The sequence below is a fragment of the Perissodus microlepis genome, chromosome 18 (genome assembly GCF_051167445.1).
Source record: "Perissodus microlepis isolate ML-2025 ecotype Zambia chromosome 18, ASM5116744v1, whole genome shotgun sequence".
In the NCBI taxonomy this organism is placed as follows: Eukaryota; Metazoa; Chordata; class Actinopteri; order Cichliformes; family Cichlidae; genus Perissodus; species Perissodus microlepis.
The window spans coordinates 25,741,827-25,767,295 of record NC_140478.1 but is presented as its reverse complement, the minus strand read 5'-3'; the positions used below and the strand labels follow the sequence as shown (position 1 = coordinate 25,767,295).

Sequence of the window (25,469 nt, the reverse complement as noted above, 5' to 3'; positions counted from 1 at the left end):
GGTAGAAACTAGCAGCTAGTTTGGAGCTATTTCACACTTGTTATAGCAACAGCTTTTATTTGTATGTTTGCAGCACTTTGGGATTTAACCTCAAGCTGTTAAGTCAGCTAAGTAAGGTCAAGTGAATTGACACAACTAAAAAGTTCCACTGACAAATCTTTCCTTGTTAGTTTCGCTCTCTTGCTAACTTTCACTATTGCTATGTTTGGTTTGACGCTTTAGAGAAGCTTTTATTGCATTTATGGTAACATAGTGTGTCTTTCTGAACCCTCAGTCAAGCTGTCAGTATCGTATCGGAACTGGAAAAAGTTGCATTCATGCATGTTTGTTTACTTGTTTATCTGACGTTTCGTTTATCTGATGTGCTGCTGTTGATTTCTGAGCCAAGTCAGAAGATGTATAGCTGATATTCAGAATGCGTCCTTGTTTATCTTTTTAAGATGCAACATTTTAATACAAACAGTACTAAAGTACATTAAACATAAACACAACAACTAAAAGCAGCAAGTGGAAAAATGGCAATCGCTAAAAAAACGTAGATAATTGAAAACCAATCTAGGAGAGTGTTGCCAAAATTGTGCAAAGCTGCCTTTAGCGCCGGCTTTTAATGTGGCATTTTCCCCAAATGATCTTGAAAATCTCCTCAAAACTGTAAACACAAATAAATTCTTGAAATAAGTTTGTTGTAATGCAGTCAGTTACTGCTCCTCTTTTGATCATCTAATATTCCACCCACTTCCCTAAATTTGTGTAAAACCAGTTGATGGGAAAAACCTGCTGATTCGAATTTGTCTAAAATCTGATCAGATTTTGGCCGGGGGAAAAAAAGGCTAATGCTATTCCCTCTGGTGGCCATTAGAGGTCTTTCAAAGTCATACGCTTTGTTTCAAAAGACCTCTTAATACTTGTGTTTACATTACGTAGGGAAGGATGACCTAATGTATTAAATTAAGAGTTCAAAGCTGCAGCGAACCCTGGGTCATATGGGATGAATTAGTGTTAGGCAAGAATTTAATTTGCTTTTTCATACATAAATATTTGTTTCCACGTCTTTGAAAAAACAGCCTGGAGTCTGAATTTGTCACATCCGATCTCATGCTAGTTCGAGCTGTTGTTTTATGACAGAGCATGCTGATGAAATGGGTCGTCACTTGTTTTTCTCAGCTGCCCAACCCCTGCATACCTTTCACGGACATTAACAGTTATTGCCCTAAAAGCACAGAGTCATTTTGGTTTCGTTCAGAAATATTATTCCTGGCCAGAGGTGCGTTCTCTTTTGCAACACCCAAGGGTGACACAGCTGGGTAATACAACTCGCTTCAAGTATCAGAGGTAACTGTTTCAACATTGTTTCTGGTGTTTATTAACTGCGGGCTAATGTCTTTTTAAATCATGTTTACTTGGGAAATTATTTCAGCTCCCAGAACTTTTCTTTTTTGCGCAGTCCAGTGAATTAGTGGGATTATAGGAGTTCCAGTTAATACAAGGAGGGTACTTTATCTCTAAATGACAATTATAAATCCCAGATTCATGCTCAAGGTTATTTTCACAGCACATGAAAACAGATTTATTAAAGAAATGTGTGCGGGAGTGTATGAATGTATCTATAGTGTCTCTGGTTTAGAAATGAATCCAGATTGTGTTGCAGGGAAAGGCTCCTCCTTGGGCTTTGTTGATTTTGTGTTGGACTTGATTGAAACTTGGATACCTTAAATATTTAAATGCATTAGATGTCAATGTTTGAACAAGAGATAAAGCAACAGTGAATGATCTCAAACGATGCCTTAATCACTTTCGACACTATACTGTATTGTGTTTTTTTTTTTATTCATTTGGTTCCCAGTATTTAAATATGGTTTATTTTAAAGCAAATAGTGTAAATGTAGTGGAGTACAAGAGATACTGATACAGGTACAACCCTTTCCCCCTCAGCAGCTGGTAAGCTGTAAAGCAGGGTTTATGCTTTCCATATCTATGAGTCTGCTGTGGTCTATATAGTCTGCTGGGGTCCCAGTCATGTTTGGAGACAGTTGGAGTTGGTGGGTTGGTGATCTGCGCAGAATGTACATCACAGTGCACCAACTATGGATGTACCCAGGCAGCAAACTTCAAGTGGACTTCAAAGACTGATGCGCCATCGAGTCTCCAGCTGTCCATGTCCACAACAGAGTATAATCTAGGCTTCACATATTACTAAAGTTAAAAGGTGGCAATAATGCACCCAGTAGCTTTTTAAGCTACCATTTAAAAACACAAGTAGAGTAAGAAATTATTACTAACTATATTTCCATGGAAACTGAAATGTTTTTCTTTTTGCCATCCAGAAGTAAAAATTTCAGTTAATTATCTGAAAAGTTTGTCTTACAAAGTCAAACGTCTGAGAAAATCCATTATCATGGGGGCAGCAGCCTAAGCAAGGACGGCCAGACTTCCTGCTTCTCAGCTACCTCTTCCAGCTTTGGTGGAACACCCCACTGTTGGCTGGGTCTTTCGTGGGGCCTCCTTATTCTGGTGGGACATGCCCTCACCCACGAGGCATCCTTGCAAGATGTTTGAACCACTTCCGCTGGCTTCTTTCGATGTGGAACAGTAGCAGTTCTACTTGGAGCCCCTTGAGTGGTAGAACTCCTAACCCTGTCTCTAAGGGAAAGGCCAGCCACTCTTTCATTTCTACCAATTGTATATGCAATCTCATTTTTTTCGGTCACTACCCAAAGCTTGTGACCATAGGTGAGGGTAAGGACATAGATGGACCCCGCTTAGGGGTCTCAGTCATAGGGGACTTCTGAGAAAATAAGTAGTGCCATAAAATTTCAAGGTATTATGTTGAGATAAGCCAAAATTTCAAAGTGGCTTCACTAGCCAGCACCATTTTTTTTTTTCTCTTCTCAGTGGTGGAAATAAGCTTCCATCGGCGTCGAACCAGTAAAAAGTTGAGGAGAAACGTCATCAAAAAGTCCTGCCAGGAAAAGCTAGCATGTCCCAATCTGAGAGCAGACTTAGTTAAGGTGCTCTATTGGATTGTGGAGGCATTTTTAGTACAATGATCTTTGTGACGTCATGCATTATCCTAATGTAAACAGTCAACAGAAGATGGGTTCGTGAAAAGGATTGGACGTGGTCAGCAGCAATAATCAGGTAGGCTGCGGTAGGGCTGGGCGATATGGTCCAAAATTCATATCTCGATATTCTTTAGTTGGATGGTGATATACGATATATATCTCGATATATTTTTTTAAGCCATAAAGTAAGAACAGAAAGAGAGTTCTTAGTCAAAGCTGTGTCCCAGATCTCACATAGGCACTTTTATTAACATACAGCGTAGATGTACGTGAAAAATTACTCAGAAAAAAATGATCAGCATTTATTAAATAATAATGCTCTATAAATAAAATAAAACAATGTTGTTTTTGTGCATAACAAAAAGCTCACAATTGTGCAATCAAAATGTAAAGTAAAAAGGCGCTGAGCATAATAACAAAGAGACAGATTTCACAGCTGCTCTGTTCCCAAGTTCCACTGCGTGACTGACAGCCTGGAGTTTGAAATCCTCTTCGTAACCATGTCTCTTAACAGGAGCCATTTCTGGTCATTATACACACACAATACGGTAATATTACGTTGAAGCACAGTACATATTACTCCGCGAGGCTCCTGACTACGGTAGCCGTAATGCTCCGACAATCCATCAAGCGGTGCGGCTTCGTAGCTTACCAAAGTCGTACTAAAACATTTTTTGACAGATTTCTGAGCGCAGTGTACCACATGAAATCGGTTTGCGGTCAGTAAGCACAACCAGAATTTATACATAAGGCGACATTCTCAACAGAATACATTATTCTGCTGCTCATCTGACACTCCAAATAATAGTATCCACTTATCCAGCTAAAATTAGTTCTCAATGCTGACAAGACTAAGTTAATGTTGTTTTCTAAGTCAAAGAAGGTCCCGGAGCCTATTCCAGTGGTGTCCACCCTTGAAGGAAATGTCATAGAGATAGTTCATGAATATAAATACCTTGGTGTCTGGATTGATGACTCCTTCACCTTTAAACCACATATAGAGAGACTTGTAAAGAAACTGAGACTTAAACTTCGTTTTTTCTTCCGTAATAAACAGTGCTTTTCTTTTGCAGTAAAAAAACGTCTTGTCACTGCAACCTTTTTATCTGTGTTAGATTATGGTGACATTCTGTATATAAACGCTTCTTCTTCATGTCTTCTAATGTTGGACACGATGTATCATGCTTCCTTGAGGTTTATTACCAACTGTAGATATCTGACCCATCACTGTGACTTGTACTTAAGAGTAAAATGGCCTTCTTTGGCCATTAGAAGACAGGGGCATTGGTACACTTTTATTTACAAAGCTATGCTTGGATTGCTGCCTCCTTATATTTGTACTTTGGTCACAAGGACAAATAGTGGTTCTTACTCCTTGCGTTCAAATGATCAGCTGTTGCTGTCTGTTCCCCTTGTCCGCACAGAGTTGGGTAAGAAAGCCTTTGTCCACTCTGCGCCTTTTTCGTGGAACCTGTTACAGAAAGACTGGAAACTGACTGAACTGTTGTCTTTAAATGTTTTTAAAACTAAACTCAAAGGCCTACAGACTGCCTCAATAATGTGTAATTGTTTTGTGTAATTTTTTAACTTTGTTTGTTCGTATGTATTTGTTTGGAAATGTGCTGCCTCTTGGCCAGGACTCCCTTGAAAAAGAGGTTTTTGATCTCAACGGGACATTCCTGGTTAAATAAAGGTTAAATAAAAAATAAATAAATAAATAAAAAATAGTAATAATAATTATTGCTGTCAGCATTAATCTTGTTAAAATGACGTTAACGCCATAACTGCATTAACGCGGCAAATCTCCGTTAACGAGTTAACGTGCGTGGGGCTGCACGGCGTCAATGCGTTAATGAGCTAACCGCACTAAGATAACGCTGGCCACACTAAAATGGTAATCTCCAAATGTTTTCTTTTTACCGACCAGCTCCTCTTTGATAGCTGCCGTGAAAATACCCCCCACATCATTATACCCTCACCACCAACCTGCACTATTGCTACAAGGTGGAATAGATCCATGTGTTCATGTTGTTGGGACCTAATTCTGACCCTACCATCTGAATTTTGCCTCAGAAATTGAGACTTATCAGATGAGGGAATGTTTTTTTAGTGTTTTGTTGTCCAATTTTGCTCTGGTGTGGTCTTCTGCTGCTGCAGCTTATTTGCAGGTTTGACATGTTGTGCATTCAGAGGTGATCTTTTGCATACCTTGGTTGTAAAGAGTTTATTTGAGTTACTGTTACGTTTCTAACAACCTGAAAGAGTGTGCCTATTCTCCTCTGACATCAACAAAGCATTCTCACTCAGAACTGCTGCTCACTGGATATTTTTTCTTTTTTGGACCCTTCTTTGTAAAACCTAGAGCTAACTATGTGGGAAAATCCCCAAAGACCAGCAGTTTCTGAAACGCACAGACCAGCCTGTCTGCCACCAACAATCCTGTCACGTTCAAACTCACTGAAATCACCCTTCTTCCTCGGTTTGATGCTCGGTTTGAACTTCAGGAGTTTGTCGTGAGCATGAGTTCATGCCTAAATGCATTGAGCTGCATAATTGTCTGACTAGAATGAATTATAAATAGAATTAACGAGGAATTAAATTGGCATACCTAGCACAGTGACTGGTTAGTTCCTTTTTAACTCCTTCTAGCTCTGCTTTTGGTCTTCACCAACTTTGAGGGAAATGTCTGGCCTTTGGTCTGCTTAATGGTCCACTGTGTTCAGATCTAATCTATGTCTGCCTCTCTTTTGGTCCTTAGCAGGTGGTGTTTAGTGTATTTTTAGGGCTTCATGCTGAATAAAAAGCCATGCGTGGTGGTCAAAGTAAACCAAAATAATACATCCGTAGGCCGTAAAACCAAAACAATGATTGATCTAACTGATCAAAGCTGTTGGGTAAAGGCAGAGCTGGCAGTAATCCTCTGTGGGAGACCTCTTCCATTTTTACATATGAAAAAAATATCAGCTAGTGCAGTTTAGGGTATATTAAGAGTCGACATGAGCTTTAAAACATGTCCCATATTTTAAAGCTCTGTTGTCTTTTGTAACAATACAGGTTTGAAGATGAACACACATTCATAAAGGATAACAGAATAAAGCTAATTGGTTTATTTCCCATGGGGTCTTCAGCAGGAGGTTGGAGCAGAAGCAGCAAGAGAGCAGAGCAGAAAGTGATTAAATCAATGCAGCAGCAATAAACAATGTGCCAGCAAACAGATTGGTAAATAACTCAGCAACAAAGAGGAACTGTCCTAGAAAAATGACAAAATTATTATGTTAAATTAAAAGTATACTTCTTACAGAGCATGTAGCCACTGCCAGTAGCAACATCATGTGCTGTTTTTTGCATTAGTTTGTGTTGGGACGTGTGCACTAAAGAGAGTAACAGACTCAATGCAGAGGGAGTTGTTGCAATAAAGTTCAAATATTATTACTGGGAACCTCCTAAGACTAACATACAAGCATAACAAATATAGCAGTTAAATTAAAGAGATCTGTCAAAATTAATGATGGCTTGAAGAATCTGCAGAGCGACATATACAGCTTTCATCTACTCCCAGAAGAAAATCAATTTACATTTCTGTGTTTATTTTTTATTTTTATTTTTTTTAAAGAAAGAAAAAAGGAGTGTTTCAAAGGTGGCGTAGGGTCTGCTGGAACTGCGGGGAGAAATGTTGACGTAAAACATGAGTTTTCACTGATGCTTACAAAGAAGAGGGTTGGTAAGAGTTGTTTTGAAATGAATACTCAGAGTAAAGTTAAGATTGTGTCCTGGAACTTGTTAAAAGCATTACTTTAATGAGTATTTTGATGTGCTTTTTTTTCCCTCCCCCCTTTCTTGCGTGACTGTGCCATATTCACTCCTCAGCATCCAAGTGTAAGAGAGTGAATAAGGTAGAGAGATATGACTCAAACGTTCAGTCCTTTGGGGAAAGTTGTTGTTGTTGTTCTAACAGAGTACTCAGTAATATGTTCACTTCCATATGTGGAAGTAGACGCATGCATTTCTTTCTTTCTTTGATGCAACTGAGAAAGTTCTATTTTCTCCACATATTGTAATTGCTGTGTGAAGCTTCCACTCTAAGGCTTAAGACCATCACCTCTATGTTAGGTCTGATAAAAGTAGAAGGTCATTAAACCCTAACCTCCACAGTGAGGCTGTGTATAGTTTCAAATGGTTTTGCACACATGGACCTTACCGACATCTAATCAAAGTTGCTCGTTTCCAGCCATTTCTGTAACTTTCTGAAGCTGATAATCACGCTGTGATTAGCAAGCTGTGCGGAGCTAAGAAATAAACCCGGCTTCTCTCTCAGCTCTCTTTCAGATGTTACGCAGTTATTTCTGTCATTTTCAATGCGAACAATCAAGCCCAACACTATGATTCTCTTCCAGAAAATTCACCATTATCTCTGGATGTCTCCATTGTGGCTTTCTTCATTTTATGATTGCTGGCTTTTCATTCTGTCTTAGTGTTGCCATTTTAAACAGCTGTAAACACTTCTGACTTCCTTCCTTTTATTGATTGTGTATGTTTTCCTAGCTCACACTACGATTTATTGCTCATTATTCCTACAACTTCTGTATTCACTTTCTTTGTTTTTGACACACACACACACACACACACACACACACACACACACACACACACACACACAGAAGCATGTACTGGGCAAAAGCATCTGGTGTCAGAGTATATTTAAAATATAATTTTGATAGCACACGTTAGATAAAATAGCTAGGTGGGTGCTACAGCTTCAAAATTATATCACAATATTTTAAGGTAATTTGAGGGAATTATATGCATGATGATATAGGGGGGAAAAAAACTCAACTTTCTATCAAAGGTTACATCTTGCAGGCAACAGCATTTGTGGTGTTGGCTACTGTCACTGATATCAGATTAAATGGTAAATGGACTCAATCTTACATACTGCTGTTCTACTCTAAGCACCTCATACACACAAGTACTTTTTTTAATGCTTAAGTGCTTTCTATCGAACATCCACACACATTTATAGTCCAATGGGTGCATTGGAGAATGGTGGGGGATCGAACCACCAACCTTCCGATCAGTACAACAACTTATTTCAGAGAATGGATGAACTGAGGGGCTGTGCCAACATCCAATAAAATACAAAAATCAAGGATTATTTTGAACTGTGAAGCTGGAAATGAGAATAATAAGTCCCATTTTAATGTTCACGTACTTTGCTGCTTTTAAAAAAATATCAACTACATGGCAGCACAAGGAACGTTTTACATGTTAATGGAAAGTTGGTCAGATTCCTACAGTAAAGAAAAATAAATCTCAGGAACACCTTCAGTTGATACATGAGGTGCTGAATGACTGATTGCATTGAGTTAACAATATAACAAGCTTGTGGTGAAACTTGTCCCAAGGCAGAAAAAATACAACATTTTAAATTGTTCTTCACATTCCAACATTTCCAAAGATACAAAATTTGTCGGGCTAAAACTTTGTGAAAAACATGTTGAATATTTCCACTTGATGACAGGATTTAAAAAAAAGAAAAAAACAACCCAAAAAACAGAAAATTAGGTGTGGATCAAGTGGGATAGCTCATGCAAAAATATAAATCATATGAGGCAAATGTGGCACTCCAAAAAACCTCTGTGTAATTATCATATCAGTGCAATGAACAGCTGGAACACGCTGACACTGTCAGTCACTGATGAACTGGCTGATTTTACCAACGTTAAAGCCACTGAAAGGGAAACTAAAGTGTTCAAGGACAAGAAGATGCCAGTGAAACGGAGGCTGTCCTAAACACGACCGCATAACTTTGTCAAACTGTTTATTCAGCTAACTGTAATAAGATTACATTATTAACAATATAGTCAATGTAACAAGATTTATATAAAAACAAACTTTAAATTCCCGGCTTTGTAGTGTTGGATGTGCGGCTTCTTCACTCGCTAATTCTCCCATGACATCATGTGGAGGAGCCCTGCGTGAAGGGCTGGAAAGTGTTGCTTGATGCTGCCCTGACTGATCTACTGGCTGAAATACTGATGGTTCACCAAACATCGGCTACAATAAACCACTAGATGTAAAACATAATCTGTTTTCACAGGGTTGCTCAGACCAAATACCACCCAAAATTTGTTTGGAAAGACACACTGGAGTCAGTCAGTACCCACCATACCAGGAATAAGTCCATTGCAGAAGAGTTTTAACAGACGCCTCGTGAAGCTGCTCATATTTCAAGGCGCTGGCAGGCCAGGAGTCCAAGTTTGGTCCATAGGCGCTGCTGCTGCTGGCCCTGCTCTATCTGGTCCATGAGCGCTGCTCACAACAACTTGTGGTTTAGACTGAGCCGCTGTCATTTCACTGGAATTTCCTGCCATCTGCACTAAAACAAAGTTTCTCACAGATCCACACCTGCTTGTAAAGGTTTAGGTTTGCCAAGAGGGGAGGCCGGAGCGGCATAGGTGAGCGGTGATGGAGGGAAAGGCAGAGACCCACATATTTTTTTATGGTTTGAGTTTAAAAGCGAAGGAAGAAAAATGAAATGTGAATTGGTGTCGCAGATGCTGAGAGCTGAAATGGCATATCTCAACACTTGCTTAAGAAAAAATTTACAGATTGCTTAAGGTCTTAAGTCAAACAGGAATTGCATGATAATATAATGCTATGTTCATGTCATTAGGAAACTCTGGATTTTTGGCTGCCAGTCCACTTGTGCTGCTGATTCTCACTCATCACTGCAGATTTCTGCTGTCTTTTCACATTCTCGCATTGCACTTGGATTTGTTTTGGTCACAGAGGAGACCCATAATAAATTGCTATTAATAGCTACTGTGTGTGAGTGTAATTTGAACCCAGTGTAATAACTTTGAGGGTTTTTTTTATTGCAGAGTTGCAAGTATAAAGTATTAGTGTTTGCTTACTTCTGCCGATACTTCCATATGTTGTGCGCCAAGTCGGATATATCGCAGCTTTAAGGAAAATCACTTAATTATGTCTTGCTTGTTGACATGAGTGCAATTCACAAGTGAGGAAAATGGATTTTGCCGCAAGAAGCATTGCTATAGTCTTTTCAAAACCAAAAAACATAGGCTGTACATAAAAGTCATTATGAAAGTGCTTATAACTTAAAATATTTTTGATGGGAAGCAGCGGGTGACTCCTCTGGCAGCCAAATGTTTGCATTAAAGTCTATGGGAAAATGACCCCTAGGCTCTCTGCTTTGATCACCTAAGTATTCACTTTCCTATTGAGTTTATGGTTTCAGTTGCTGTTTCAAGTCTTATTGAATACACTGTGAAGTTCCTTTAGTAAGTTATGGACCCCATTAAGGCCTTTACACACAAGTGCAAAACCTTGTGCAAATGTTTCATGCATTAAAAATATTTTTCTCACTCGTCATTCACAGCTGTTCAAACCGACCGCATAATTTTGCTGGATTATGTTTTATTTTTAAATGTGAACTAACAGATCTGACCATTCAGATCAAATAGTAAAACAATGCTATTCTACCAGAGACACGCAGCTAGACGCTGCTAGACTCTCGGAAATTATTTACCTGCTTCCTCAAATGCGTTCCCAAATCTGCCAACAAGCGCTCAATCTGCCCCACTGACATGCAGCAGTCATGATACAACTTCCTCTCCTGGAGTCTTGATAACTGGATGAACCTATAGACAGATTCTTTTTCAGGTAAATGGGATCTTTTAATGTCTCATCTGAAATGTTGTCTTTGTTTTACAGACCTTTTATTGAATCTGTTATTTCTTTCTGTATCACTGCTTGGTTTGGTAACATGACTCTTATTTCTTATTTTTATTATTGTTTTGTTTATTCTTATTGTTGCTCTTGCTGCTAAACTAATTTCCCCTTGTTGGACAATTAAGCATTTAATTGAATTGAACACAGAATCCTTGTTTCTTCCTTTTTATTTATAAAGCTCATGTTTGATGGTGAATGATTTTTTTTTCTGAATATAATGTTACACTAATTACAAGCTGCAAGTTTGCAGTGGAAACATTTTGAATTTCATGTCAGTTTTGCTTTTTCAACACGTTTGGTGTGTAATCTCCAGAAGGATGCAAAAGAATGACGCTGGGTTGGGCCTACTTTGTGTTTGATAAGTTGTTGCCTTAGGAGTATGTAGTTTACCTCAGTTTCACAGTCAAATCCATCCTACGCTTATGGTGTCTGGTTTTCAAAACCTAACCTGGCTCAGCTCATCGCATATTTTTATATGGACTCTGGACTTTGGTACTTTTGGACTTAAAGTTTACATTGTCAGGTAATAGCTTGACTCTAAAGCCTATATCATTGTAGTCATTTCTCACATATGAGCAAGTTTCTTACAATTATGAGCTACTCAAAACTATGATACAAATTCTTTTTTGTTCCTTTGATTACACTCAGCTTCACCTCATTACAAAACGTAATATCTGCTTTTGTTAATCTGTGAAATCACAACCAACTGAACGTACTAATAATTACAAGTGTTAAGCAAACCCTATTTATAAAAGATGGATTTAGTCAATGTAGCATCATCTGTTGCCAATTCCATCTTCTATTTCGCCAGCATCATCTTGGTTTTTTGACACTAGATGATCGATGGACAACATCTCCTCCTGTAGTCTGTCGAGGACTATAATGTACAAATTGAACCTCATGTTGTATTTTAAGACTTAAATGGTGGACGAGGCCAGTCTCACACCGCTGGTCATTAGTGGGAATGCAGATTTAGAGCTTTTTCCGTCTTTCATACAAAGTCAACAGTGCTACATGGTGTTTTCTAAATCTGCAACAGATATTACAGTAAATTGTATAATGCAATGAGATCATGGAAAAGCTTGTCTCCACCAGTAACGGGCCACTTGGGAGTCATTTACAACACCAAAATGTACCCTCTTGTTGTTCTTGAAAACACACCAAAAGACAAATTCTCAATCTTTTTAATGTGTAAATAGTGTTTTTTATTTGAAAGGTTTTACTACTTAAAACAAAATCAAAACAGAGGAGCAAAACTACAGTGACAGCACATGACAGAAAGCAGCTCTGCAATGAAAGAACAAACAACTTCAAATAAATTAGATAAACAAAGTAAATAAAATCATTTCTTGTTTGAATTTTTCTCCTCCTTTGGTTTTCCCCTTTGCTGGTGCATCCCCTACTTCTGCACAGAGGAAACAGTGGAAAGTGTGCTGATCTCACGTCTTCACGCCTCAAACATGCAGTTCTCTTCTCATGTTTTAGTTTTTCTAATGTCACTCGCTGCTACGTTATTATAAAAACACTTAGTGAAGCAAATTTTTTGTTGAACTGCAGAGCGATTTTGATTACAACCATAGTTTCTGTGTGTGTGTGTGTGTGTGTGTGTGTGTGTGTGTGTGTGTGTGTGTGTGTTTCTCATAGAAAACTGAAATGGGTCATTTCTATGTGCAGATATGTAATTCAAAATGAAACAAAAGAAAACAATCCCTCCTGCTCATCCAGTAAAATAGACATTAGTTTGGAGTTTCAGTAAATTGCACATTTCTAAAATCCCTATCTGGGCTATTAAATGTCTCAATGCAGAGGAAGGATTACTGTGAATAAAGTCAACAGTAATTTAAACCTTTTATTAAGATGGCATGCATGAATTGTGACCCAAGAGCAAATCCTCATGTTCTGCAATACCAGAGTGAATCATTCACCTGCTCCCAGTGAGCTTACTTTGACCTGAACTGCGTCTCGAAATCAAACAATTTTTTGGTTTCACTCACACAACTTAACTGGACTGGGGTGTTAGGGACTTGGGAGTGTTAAATACTAATGATAAAAGTGACTGAATATATCAAAATAAGGGAGGGGATTTTACCAGTGAGTCAGATTTTCACCAGCCACACTCATCACGTCAGAGACTCGAGGCAAACGGGGTCACAGCACGCTGAGCTGAAACACTCGCAGGAAACCAGCCAAGACTTTGTTAAAGCATCTCAACTTCAGACCAGCTGCAGGTGATTATATAGTTAAGTTTGAGTTACCAGCACAGATGATGGATATTAGTTACTTAGCTTTTATGTGAAGTTCAACAAGAGCACCGTTCAAAGTCTACAACCAGCAAGAATCACTTTAAACATGGTTTGCAGGTAACAAAAACAGAATTATTAGAGCAGAAACACTGCATCAAAATAAGTGGAAAACAAATGTTGATATTCTCTCCCTCTGTTTCACATCATCAAAACTCAGTTTATTAAAACAATTGAAGCTATACTGGTGATCCAGTGAGGCTTTGTGATAGATTTAGCCACACAAATAAGATCAGTTTTTAGGCTCTGTGTATATATATTTCTCTTAAAACAAACAAACAAACAAACAAAAACCAAAACAACTAAAGGTCCTACATTTGTAAAAACATTGGACATCACCAGCTTGTCTGCAAACAGTTGACAATTACTAGTTGAGTGGTAATGACTTGAAAAAGTGCAAGTTAAACCAGATATGGGATTATTTGCTTTCAGAGTAAAAATTGTGACTTACAGTTGTACTTAACACATTTCAGAAGGTGGAACATTTACTTTGAAAGCTATCAGTCTCTGTTTTTGGTTTGTGTCCCACTTTTAACAGTTTCACTACATTTCAGTAAGTAGTTCGCACATGCATGTCGGCGATTAGTGTCCAGCCCTGTGTGCTTGGGGCTAAACAAAGCCAGTTTTATGATTAGTTATATGTATTTTCTATTTGGAACATTGATTTGAATTGCAGGCCTATAACTATTCCAAATGATTTCATAGCACACATCTATAGTCATGCCAGGTGTGATCAAAAAGTGTTGTTCCTGCTCCTATAAAGAGAAAATAAACATGTCTGATTTGAATTAGACTTGAATCCACTTCAAGGCCATCTTCTTGTGCAAAAGTACACCACTTCCAGTGTTTAGTGAAGTCCAAATGTGCATCATCCACAGTGTCGGAGTGTCAATATGGCAAGGCTTCAAGTTGAAAATTCATTTTTGGTTAAGATAAAGGCGACAGAGACAAATGTGGTGACAAGGTGGGTAATGAGAAAGTTTTGCAGGGATTGCTTGAGGATGTTACAGAAACGAACCTCCGACACAAATTAACGGAGCATGATACTGCAAGTGTGAAAAAACAAGAAAACCAATAAAAAAACAAGATGAGGATGATTGTTAAAAAAAAACAATGACTATGATCGTTCTTGCTTTCCTGACCTAAAATGCTGTCTTCACAGCCTTTGGGCTCATCAACTGTAAAACAGATGGTCGTCTCTGCATCTCCTCTACTAAGTTTGATGGTAAAAATGGGCACTGTATTGCTCAACCTTGAATGAAAAAGCAACCAAATATAAGTCAACTATGATTTTTAATTTTTAGAGGCATAATCTTCTAGATGTATTATGTAATAAGAACATTAAAATAAATGCACATAAAGTTCATTTTCTACCACAACGCACAGGCTTCTTTGACGAGTCACCTGGTCAACAACCAGAGTGCTTATCCGTTGCACATGCCATCTGTCATTGTTCAGTCTGTTATTTGCAGCTCATTTCTGTATTTTATTTACATTGTTGTTAAACATCACTTGTTTTGTCTTTTCAGGGCCACTGTAACCAATCCCAGCCTTGAGGGTATATCTGTTTTAAATAACACTTACCTGGATCTTTATTTTTTGATGGATAGTCTCTGTTTTTCCTTCCAGCTGCAGAGTCTATATTTGTGGGGATGGAAGACTAATTGGGTCCTCTGTTGGGGTCTTGTATTGCAGCTTTGCATTCTTTCCTTCAGTTTCAAGCTGTGCTGCAGGCATTGGTGTTTTTTGTTACCAGAACTAGCCTTGCTTTCAGCAATGCTTGCAAATATAGACATGACTGAGCGTCTTAACTGGCGTCACCACTGATTTTTGTCATGGCAGTGTTGCAGCTTCACATTGCCCTCTTTTATTGAGCTGACACGGATGCCGTAGGGATTTATACTTGCGTGGAATAAATGTATTCAGCACCTTTTTCACACAGAACTGGCTGCGAGAAGCTGACTGGCACACAGAGCGGACAGGTTCAGAAACGAGGTGCCAACTCTCAGCCATGTGGTCCTCATCAGTGGCATTGATGTCCCCAGACTGGAACTTTGGCATGGCCATACCATCCACAGGTGTTTTTGCACCTGCTTCATCTTCTAGTTATGTCTGACTTTCTATTTGAGCTCTCGGTCAACACAAAGCTCTCTAATTCGCAGTAGAATTTTTTGTGAAGTGTTCACGTGTCGTTCAGTCTTCATGCTAGGCCTTCAGAAGGATATTTTCTTGACACGATGCCCATATTTGGCAGAAAACCTCTGCAGTCTGTGCTTTCCCAAACCTCCAAAACACAGTTCTTGTAACATGTTTTCATGTGTGACAACACAGTGGCTAAGGTTTGGTTAGGTTTGGGAACAATTGTGGTTGTGGTTAACCTCTCAAGCTCTGGGCTATTTTCCTTTTTTTAAATTTCCACCTGAAAAAACACTGGCAAATTCAGTCAGCAACTGATGCAATGCTTAATACATAAAATTTCCATAATGAAGGGTTCAGACTACAGAGTATTGGCATGAAAATAATCTTACCAGAAACACATGGACTTACAAGAACTGATGTTGTACCTCTGGTGTCTTGTAATGTGATGATAAAGACACTAGTATCTATTTCAGTAATCATTTGTGCAGCCTGGTTCTTTTCTGTTCTCCAATTGTATTGAAACTTCCCACAGCACGTCTGTCACATTGACTAACTGAAGTTTAAAGCACTCATACTCACACAACATTGGAAAATGAAAAACAGGCTGAAGAATGAACATTGCAGGTCTTGAAAGATGGTAACTATAATTGGTTCGTGACCAGCATCCAGTCTGTTATCAATAAAAACATAAAGCGCAGTGGAACCACTAAAAATAATGACAACCAGAGTTTTGTTCGTATTTTTGTACATGTAGATACACTGTCACAAGATTTTGTGTTTATTGTTTCTGTAATTTCCTGATTTTTTTTGCAGTTTAGATAAACGTTTGTCACATCTCAGTCATGTCTAGGGATGGGTATCGTTTAGGTTTTATCCGATACCGGTGCCAAACCGGTACTTTTGAAACGGTGCCGGTGCTTAAACGGTGCTCAAACCGGTGCTTAAAGAATGGAGAACACCAACTTTGTCCAAAAACCTCTCATGTTCAGCTGTTTTTTTGTAAAAAGATAACAATGTTAGCCTTTTCTGCAGCTATGGGGCATATATGGTATCACTCTTGGCTGGAAGCAGTGCTTAAACAATGGAAAAAACACAAACTTTATCCAAAAACCTCTCATGTTTAACTGTTTTCCACTTTTTCTTTGGTCATTTTAGCCTTTTTGGCCAGGGTGAAGGGAGTATCTGCCATCAAACAAGAAGACAGCCGCATGTAGCTATGATGATGTTTGCTAGTTCACCTTACATGCATTAATGTAATAACGTGGTTAGCCTACTCAACGTAAATTACACACGAACAACATTACGCTACTCACGCAGAGAAGAACGGCTGCTGCTGCCATCATCATCCGTCATCATTTCTGCTACACTGGCAGGGCTAGGGGCCAGGACTCTATTCTTCGGGTTTTTGGGGGATGTTGCTCCGGGTCCGATAACTGGCAACCCACCCGCAGTAGATGTGCACGGAGTGAGGTCTCGCAGCAAGCTATCAAATACGGCGCATTTCTCGGCTTTTAAAAAAAACGCTATGCGTCGCCAGGTGTTTCATCGGATTTGAGGTGTTACCTCCTTTGACAGTATCACAGTATCAGCTTAAAGCACTTGTTGCAGGCTGCTGAGTTTGCATATTTTGCTGTGAAGTACAGCCATACATTTGACCGGTCCTCCTTGGGCATTTTTAATCTGTAGCTCTGCTCTAAAAGAACGTACGTACCTGGACCCGCCTACTATCCTCGGAAACGTAAAATGATTGGCTAGAATCTAAAGTGTATCACAGCTCAGGAAAAAAAAGCACCGAAATAAAGCACCGAAATGTGCGCTGCTTTTCGGTCTGGTTACTACCGTTTATGTCAGAACCGGTGCCATCATGGCACCGGATACCGGTACCCATCCCTAGTCATGTCACTTACATAATTATGATCAAACGCCCCGGGAATGTTTTTCTGTGTGACTTTACTTCCTTCACATCATTTTGGAGCAGTTTTTGCCCATTCTTTCTAACGACGTTGCTTCAGTTTATTGAATTTTGCAGTTATTTGTTTATGGCTTCACATTTGACTCTAGAATAATTTGGTATACAGAAGAGTTCACGGTGGACTCTGTGACTGCGACATCCCCGTGTCGCGCAATAAAACAAACCCAAATTATTGCCCCTCCACCACTGTGCACTGTGCAATTTCACTGAGCGGTCTGACTTTGGGGTCAATTTGCTGGGACATCCATTTCTGGGACTACTTTGTCATTGTGTTAACACACCTGAATGCTCTAGATCATCAAACTGCCAAGCTGCTAAACACGTGTTCACACTTGATGATCAATTAGTTGTTGCTGGATTATTGTGGCACTCTTAGCACGAAGAGTGCTTTGCTCTTAAAGGGTTTCTCTTTTTTTGGTTTTTCTTTTTTTCCCTCTTTACAAACTCGCATCTTTTTGTGTACACTCCGATTCTTTAGAAAAATCTGATACAGTTTTAGACTTTTGGCATCTTGCTTTTTTGTCCTCTTTTCTGTGCTGATATTTAGTTACTTCTAACTAAAATCCCATCAGAGTTTAGTGGGATTTTAATGTAGGACACAAGTTCCTGTGAATGTTTATCTTGACACTCCAAACAATTTTTCCAAACTCACATTTGAACATTTTTAGTTACGTCAGTGTTTAAGTTCATAGCTCGTGATGGCCAACAGCAAATTGTGTTTAAAAGTATTTGAGACTTTTCTCAGCATTGGGTACTTGGTTCTTGGTTTTGGAAAAGGGTATCGTACACCTCTAATCACAACAACGTGTCTCTGTATTCAGCCCTACAGTGTCAGGTCAGCAGCTTCAGCTCGGGCGTCTTCCTTCGGTAAAAATAAATCTTTCTCCTGTTGAAGCTGAATCAGTTTGACAGCTTGTACAGATGGGACATTTTTAGAGTTTAGTGCAGAACAGAAGCAGAAGATTGTGCTCATGTTTTTATTCACTTTTACAAAAACTCTGTACCCCAGCATGCAGGACTGTGATCTAAAGCACATTTATAGGAATTTATTACTGCCCTCTATGTGTCTTCTGATGGGAGTCTTGCTGAGGATGATGATGAACAGTTGTCACTGTTAATATATATGCAAAAGGTGCCAGTTGGTCTCTTAGCGGTAGATATATCAGCACAGCAGGTAGTTTTCGTTTCTGTCTTCTGGGGTAAATCGGCAAATAAACACTGAGGTTCGGTGGAGCTGCAGAACTCCTAAAAGTTTGTCTGGCTTCACACTTTCTGTGTCAGTAATTTGGGGGGGGGGCTAGAGCTTTTGAAAAGATGTTTGGCAGCTCCTGTGGATATTTCATTTGCATCTATTTGGCAGATTTCAAAGTAAGTACATTTCATGTTTGTGAAATCATGAGCTTAAAGTAGTATATTGAAGCTTGTGTTTGCTGTTGGATCTGGATTCATGCGTTTGAGCATCAAAAAAGCAGCGTCACAATTTCTCTGCTACTGTTTACCATAAACATTTTGTGAGGTATCTGTAAATGTGCTTATTTGAGGACCCAAGAAATTCCACTAATGTGCACTAATGTATATTTAGCAGCTTGGCTCTGTTACCCATGACCCAGCATGGAACAGAACAGAGATCACTGACAACAAAACTGGCAATGATTAAGTCAGAGCACAAAAGATAGAGGCGGGTTGCGAAGTGGCTTGCAAGGCTGTCTGCAGCTTAATCACCCTATAGGAGCTAGGAAACTGGATGAATAAAAGGGTATTTGCTGAACCTTCAGGTGATGTGAGCTGGCAATTGAGGTTAGCTGAACTGCCTGAGCTAACTCTGTGCTTAACTGGAAAACTGAGACTGAATTATGTTAGAGCAGCAGTAATTTCCTTCTGTTGTAATTTGCCATTTAAAGTGGTCCAATATCATAAAGTAGCAATATATTTTTAATAACATTATATTTAATGTGCTTTGTTATACAGAATTCAAAAGATCAGTCAAGAATAAACCTGGAATAAAAATTTATGTCTAGATTTTTTCTGCAATTGGCTATGAGTTGACTGGCAAAAAAAAGTTTATTTCAGGAAATTAACTTTTTCACTAGCTCATTAAAAGAGATTCATTAAAGTTTTGGGGATAGATTTTGAACAGTAGTAGAAAGAAACAGATGCCTCAATATATAGAAAGATCTATGGGGGGAAAATGGGAGAATATTTACAAGGTTACTGGTTTGTCTTTCTGGAAAATCTGACTTTAATACATGAAATCTCTGTGTGTTTGTTTGCTTGCGAATTCCTCTTACCCCATCAGGAGTTGAACATCCAACACTGGCCCCTGAAGATTTTTATCTATATTGGATGTTATGATTAATACAATCATGTTGCCTAGCAAGCACCTACAAACAGGCTTAAATCACTGACCATTTGTAGCATTTATTCACTTTTAACACCTCATAAAACCATTAAGGATTTAATTTCAGTTTCATAACCATAACATCTAATTTATATCCACAAAGCTTTCATTATGCATGATATATAGTGATGTCATTGTGTTTCCGAGCAACCACCTAACATCGAACTAAAATTGGTGACCAACTGTAGCACGAGCAAGTAGTACTTATAAAAACATAAGAGGAAAGTAGGGAAGCTTATTTGAATCTTTAGTGCAGTCACTTGTATGAATATAGCAAGGTGTGAATGTGTACTGAATATAAAGCAGGAAGCTGTTAGGAAAAAAGTTTGCCTTTCCAGTTTCCTGTGGACAAATATAGGCTAATGACCTGAAAATGCAGTAAACTGGGATTTATTAGCATACCACAATCCCACAAAATTGTTTTCACAGGATTAAGGTGTTTTGAAATTGGAGGATCTGAGACAAATTATTTAGAGAAGTGTAAACTCTCAGACTGCGGCCAACTTTCTTGGTTACTGGGATACTGGTCTCTCATGTTCATTAGAAAAACACAAGTGACAGTTGTGAAACTAGTTATGTAATTCAAATGCTTTCTTTAATGCATTGCCAGCCACATTTATGAGATTTTATTCTCCTGCAAACATATTGTCTTAACCTGAAATATGCTGCTGCCTTGAGGATTTCTACATGTATTTTCTTTCTAATTCAGGAACTAAGATTTACACTTGTTTTAGTCTTGCATGATTTATGTGAGAAGTCTAATATAACTCAATGGGAGAGTTATAAATCAGAACTTAGGTGTACTTTGAAATGAATGATGCAAATATGTCTTAGAAATGCTACTTTGTTTTGATATTATAGCAACTTCTTTCTGTAAGCCAATATGAAAATCATCACTAATGAATACATGTACACAAAAAATATTGTAAATACTGCACATACAGCGTGTATTATTCAGAATAGTAGATAATGAATATTTACCTTTTAAACTCTTGTTTTGTTGTTTTTACTATTTGATCATTTAAAAAGGACACAAACACAAAGAGGTTTGTGTTCTCCATGTCTTTCTACTTTATTCACTAAAACAGCAGTGCCAAACCTGCATTTTTTGTGCCACAGACCGGTTTAATGTTAGACAATATTTTCACAGAACGGCCTTTACGGTGTCGCAGATAAATACAATAAAATAAAATGATACGACCAAGACAAAAACTATATTGTTGTGTAAACGCAACAATCAACGCAAATTCACTGTGTAATTGTGTAACTTTATTATCTATCAATCAATCAATCAATCAAAGCTTTATTTGTCACAAGCAGGTTGCCCTGCAGTGAAATGGGACCCCCCCCCGACCTTACACACATAACACAGACATCACATGGGGTTACAAGTTGGAGATCGGTAGCGTTACAGAAAAACACTGAAATGTACACAACAACGGGAAGGTTGTTCCCGTTGTTGTGTAGCAGCGTTCTCCTGAAATGCACCAACAACACTGAGAGTAAAATCTTCCTCTTAATGCTCTCTGGTCGCTATGGTAACGCATAAATATTTCTTTCAAAATAAGACGCGCAACTACAACACGGGAAAAGACCCAGGGAAACCGAGTTAACGATAAAATCCCTGAAAACCATAACCCGAGCCTCAACTCTCGCAGCCTGGTACTAAACTGCTCACGGACCAGTACCTGTCGGTGGTCTGGGGTTGGGGACTGCTGCACCAAAACATATCAAAAGCTTGTCTTAGCTAATCCTCCTGATTGCTGCTGTTGTTTTAGCCTGAAGGCACCAAACCATGTTGTAAATATATCACTAACATGTTGTGTTAGGAATAAACTTCCTTGTTGCCTCATTTAATCACTGATTTTGGTCTCCACCAACACCAAATAGGCCATTCTTTATTTGCCATTTAGTCCCTCTTGGAATTTATGTTATTTCTGACATTAACCAAAATTACTCAAGAACTTTCAATTTTATTTTTTTTTAACATTTGTATTAGTGAAGTCACCCACAAAGCTTTTAAAACAACAACATTTGGGCCATGATTTATCCTGTAATTTCATACCTTTTGTGCATAGTTAAGGCATGCAGAAAAAGAATTGCCGTTAAAGAGCTTGGGAAAATGTTGCAAACAAAGTGTTGTTAACATGACATGTGTGTACTGTAAAAACAGATACATTCTTTTCATTTTAAGTTGATGCAGTTTTTCTTTTAAAAAGTTACACTTATGAACATTATGCTTGTAATGTTGCTATAATTGCAATGTGTATATAACTACAGTTTGCAATAATTACAATTTAATGCAGTAAAAGGACATAAATCTTTGCCACATGAATCTGGAATTTTTGAGAAAAGCTGCTGCAAAGCATTTTTTAGCCACAGTAATCACAAAAGAAATTCCATAGGGAGTGACTAATTCCTCTGCCATGTTCGACAGCTGGTCACTAATGCCGTCTGTCTGCGGTCTGGTGCTCAGTAAGTTGTGCACAGAGGTTTTATCAGAGCTCTGACTAAAATGGCTTCCTGCTGTGTCTGGAAACATGATTGATGAGAGCATCAAGTTTACATTCATCTAAAACAATGAGCTGAAAGAAACCGAAACACTTTGACACGCTCATCTTTGTTCTTAAACGCTTGCATAACACATATTGATTACTTCAGCTTTAAGGGCTGGGTGGGAGAGGGTAGTCTGACCGTTCTGTGCTTGGAGAACCTTTTTCCTATGTCAAAAGCTCTCAGAGACAAACATATTTAGTCTTACTCATAAGAATCTGACAACATGCTGAGTTCACATGCACCTGATGAAGTGATAACTCAAACTGTGTGCTGTTTTGACAGCATGTTTTCACAGTGCTAAACAATGAGATCCTGCGTATTTGTGTGTACTAAACTTTAGACTCTTATGTGTAAATAAAGTTGATCTGTAACAGGCTTTGTGGTGCAAACAATAGCACGTTAGATTCCTAGTCAAACACTTGAGATGCGATTCAAAGTTTGTGGGTTTAAGACCCACCGGTCGGGTTTTTGTTGTTTACAGATGTGGTTTTTACTGAGAAATATCATCTTTTGGTGGTATGATATCTTTAATCTGCACACGTTTTTTTTTTTTTGTTTGTTTGTATTTTGTTTTAGTTTTTTTTTTTTTTTGTTGGTCGTCTGCTAATTAGAGGGTCAGAGGCTCAATTTCCTGGCTCCTCCAGTCTGCACGTCGAAGTGTCCTTGGGCAAGATGGTGATAAGAGTAGAAAGCAAGAAATAAATATTATTTACTTAGTAATGTGTGCTCAGTCTTAGCACAAGTCAGTGAACTCTAATTGCCACAACTCTGGATTATTTATGAAGATTTGGGAAACCTAATTCTGTTGTATGTGTTCGCATTTCTCAGTTTAATAAGGATATCTTTCCCACGTTTGAGTTGAACCAAGAGGCACTGAAAAAAATTGTAATTCAAGACCCAAAGTGCTTATTGTTGAGACAAGTACACATTTGCTTGTCCTGAAATGCCACAGCTGTGTTTAGCTAACCACAGCGAGTGAGTCCTTAAAAGACGCCACATGAGATGAGGCTGCTATTTCATAGAGTTTGCTGGTTCAGTTGAGGCTTTGTGGGTCACTTTTCTTAGTATTGCCATCTAACTCTTCTTTCTGGATCAAGACCAAAGTGGTTTGCGAACAGACAATGCTAAAAACGTCCTCTGTGTGCTATATTTACAGCTGTATTTATGGCATAGAGGATGTTTACACAAGTCCCGGTTTGACGCTAAAAAGGAGCAGTTAGATTATGAATGTGAACATCAAATCTTCATATTCATAAGCTCTTACAGCTAAAAGGATCTAGTTTGGAATTATCCCATTTCAAACATGCCAAACCACATCTGCTATCGTTAATCCCTTGCAACTCATCGACACACAGACACATCGCAGCCTCTCTAATTAAAAGTCAACCACAGTTCCCATGACATGACTATGGTGGGGGAACTCCAGCGATTTACAGGAAGAATCGTAAAACTGTAAACCAGACTATAACCGGAAACTATGGGCATTAACCTACACTTAGCGACTCCTTCGTCAGCTAATATAACTACAGAACTGAACTTACTCATCCTCTTAGCTGTGTTGGCCTGTGGCTCGTAAAATAACCATCAGCATAAAATCCTTTTGAATCTTTCCAATGACTAATTACACGTGGCAGCGAGCCTACTGAAAATTAGATCATCGATATCTGGCAGATGGTAGAGAACTGTGGAAATCAAGTCAAGTCCAATAAACAGTCAGGGACTTCTGCACAGTAGAGCTACTGTATATGTGACAGGGGTGGGGGTGCTTGTGTTTGGCCCACCATTTTCCAGCCTCCCTGTATTGCATCAGTAGCAAGCAGTGAGATGCGGTCCATTACTCTTCCTCTGTTAACAAGCATCTGGACCAGGTTCCAGGCAATCGGCTGCCACACAGCAACTGGCTGTTTGCTGCAAGGGTGGCCTAAATGCCTGGAGTAATGAATCAGCTCTGAGTGTCGCAGGAGCAAACACACACTCGTTGCAGAATTACACTCTAAGATATTTGACTGAAGTCTGCTGACAAGGAACGCTGGACTGTGTTTGTTTTGGTTTTTACTCCATCCAAAACGTTCCCTTCTGGTCACTGTGGTCTATTTGTTGTTAATGATTGGACACAAAATGGAAATGAGGGAATAACATTGAGAGAATGAGACATTCTGGGTTTCATGCTTCATACTGTTGAACAGCGTGGCAAGTTGTCACACCAGCTGAGTTACAATCAATTCTGACTCAGTTCAGCCGACATGATAAAATGTGCTAAGTGCTGTCTTTAAAAGGGCAAGTTCATCATTTTTACACATCAAAATCTGTTTATAGATTGTGTTTAAGGCCTTTTAGGGAGTTGGGGTAAATCTACTTGAGTCAACCTCTGTTTGATCTCCAAACAGCGCAGCGTTAGTTCAGGCAGGTCTCAAAGTCGAGCTCGGCTGCACTCCGAGCTCAGCAGCTCATCTCATTACCAGCCCACATTAGCTGATGGCTCAGCCGATACCCTTCTACATAACCAATTGGTAAATCTTTTCAAGGGCACACTGTTTATTGTGCTTTAGTCTGTCCCATACTAGGTGCAGATCTGCCTCTTTTTAGACAGCCTCCACCCCAGTTCCTCCTTTTCATGGTGTATCTGAGTTGATCAAAGTAAATCTGCTCTCATTGATGCCTGTTGGGTCTTGCCACTGCTCTCACCACCTTTTCCTTTCCACCCATGTTTGCATAAAGATTGAGAGGTCTTAGGCTAGAGCCGTGCTGCTCAATATAAATTACTATAAGTAAAAAACTTCTTGTGTTGATTAGTGTTTCAGACTGAAACAAGCTCACAAGTCCTCTTTAGCAGCATGAGTGGTACATCATCCTTTATCAACAGAACACATGAATGTTTAATGAATTGTCAGTTCAAGGTGATACAAGTATTGTATTTTTATAAGAAACATTCATTAGACAATATGAGCGTTCCAGTTCTGTATTTTTTTTTTTTAAACAGTCTTCTGCATGTTGTGTAGTGGTCAGAAATGAAACAGGTTTTTCTTTTAAAATGAAAGTAAAAAAACAAATCATTAAACCCAACAGCCAGGACACTAAACACCATAAAATCCAAGGACCTCCAGAGTGTTACAGACAGTTTTGGTGAAAATAATCCCCAGTTTGATCAAGATTTTCTTAGTTTTGTGAGTCCTTAAGTTTAGAGTAATGCTTCTCATGAGAGAAGCATCTTTGGAAATTTGTTTGTGAAGGAAACTCTGCTGAGGCAATGGCCGAGCGATGAACCAGTGGTTGATGGGTGAATGCCATGG

At 38.8% G+C, this 25,469-nt stretch overlaps 1 protein-coding gene across 1 annotated transcript in view; it reads left to right on the top strand.

Annotated features, from left to right (window-relative positions):
• glis1a (GLIS family zinc finger 1a) overlaps window positions 1-25,469 on the top strand; it is a 65,663-nt gene that overhangs the window by 3,795 nt on the left and 36,399 nt on the right. The gene's annotated exons all lie outside the window — the stretch shown is intronic.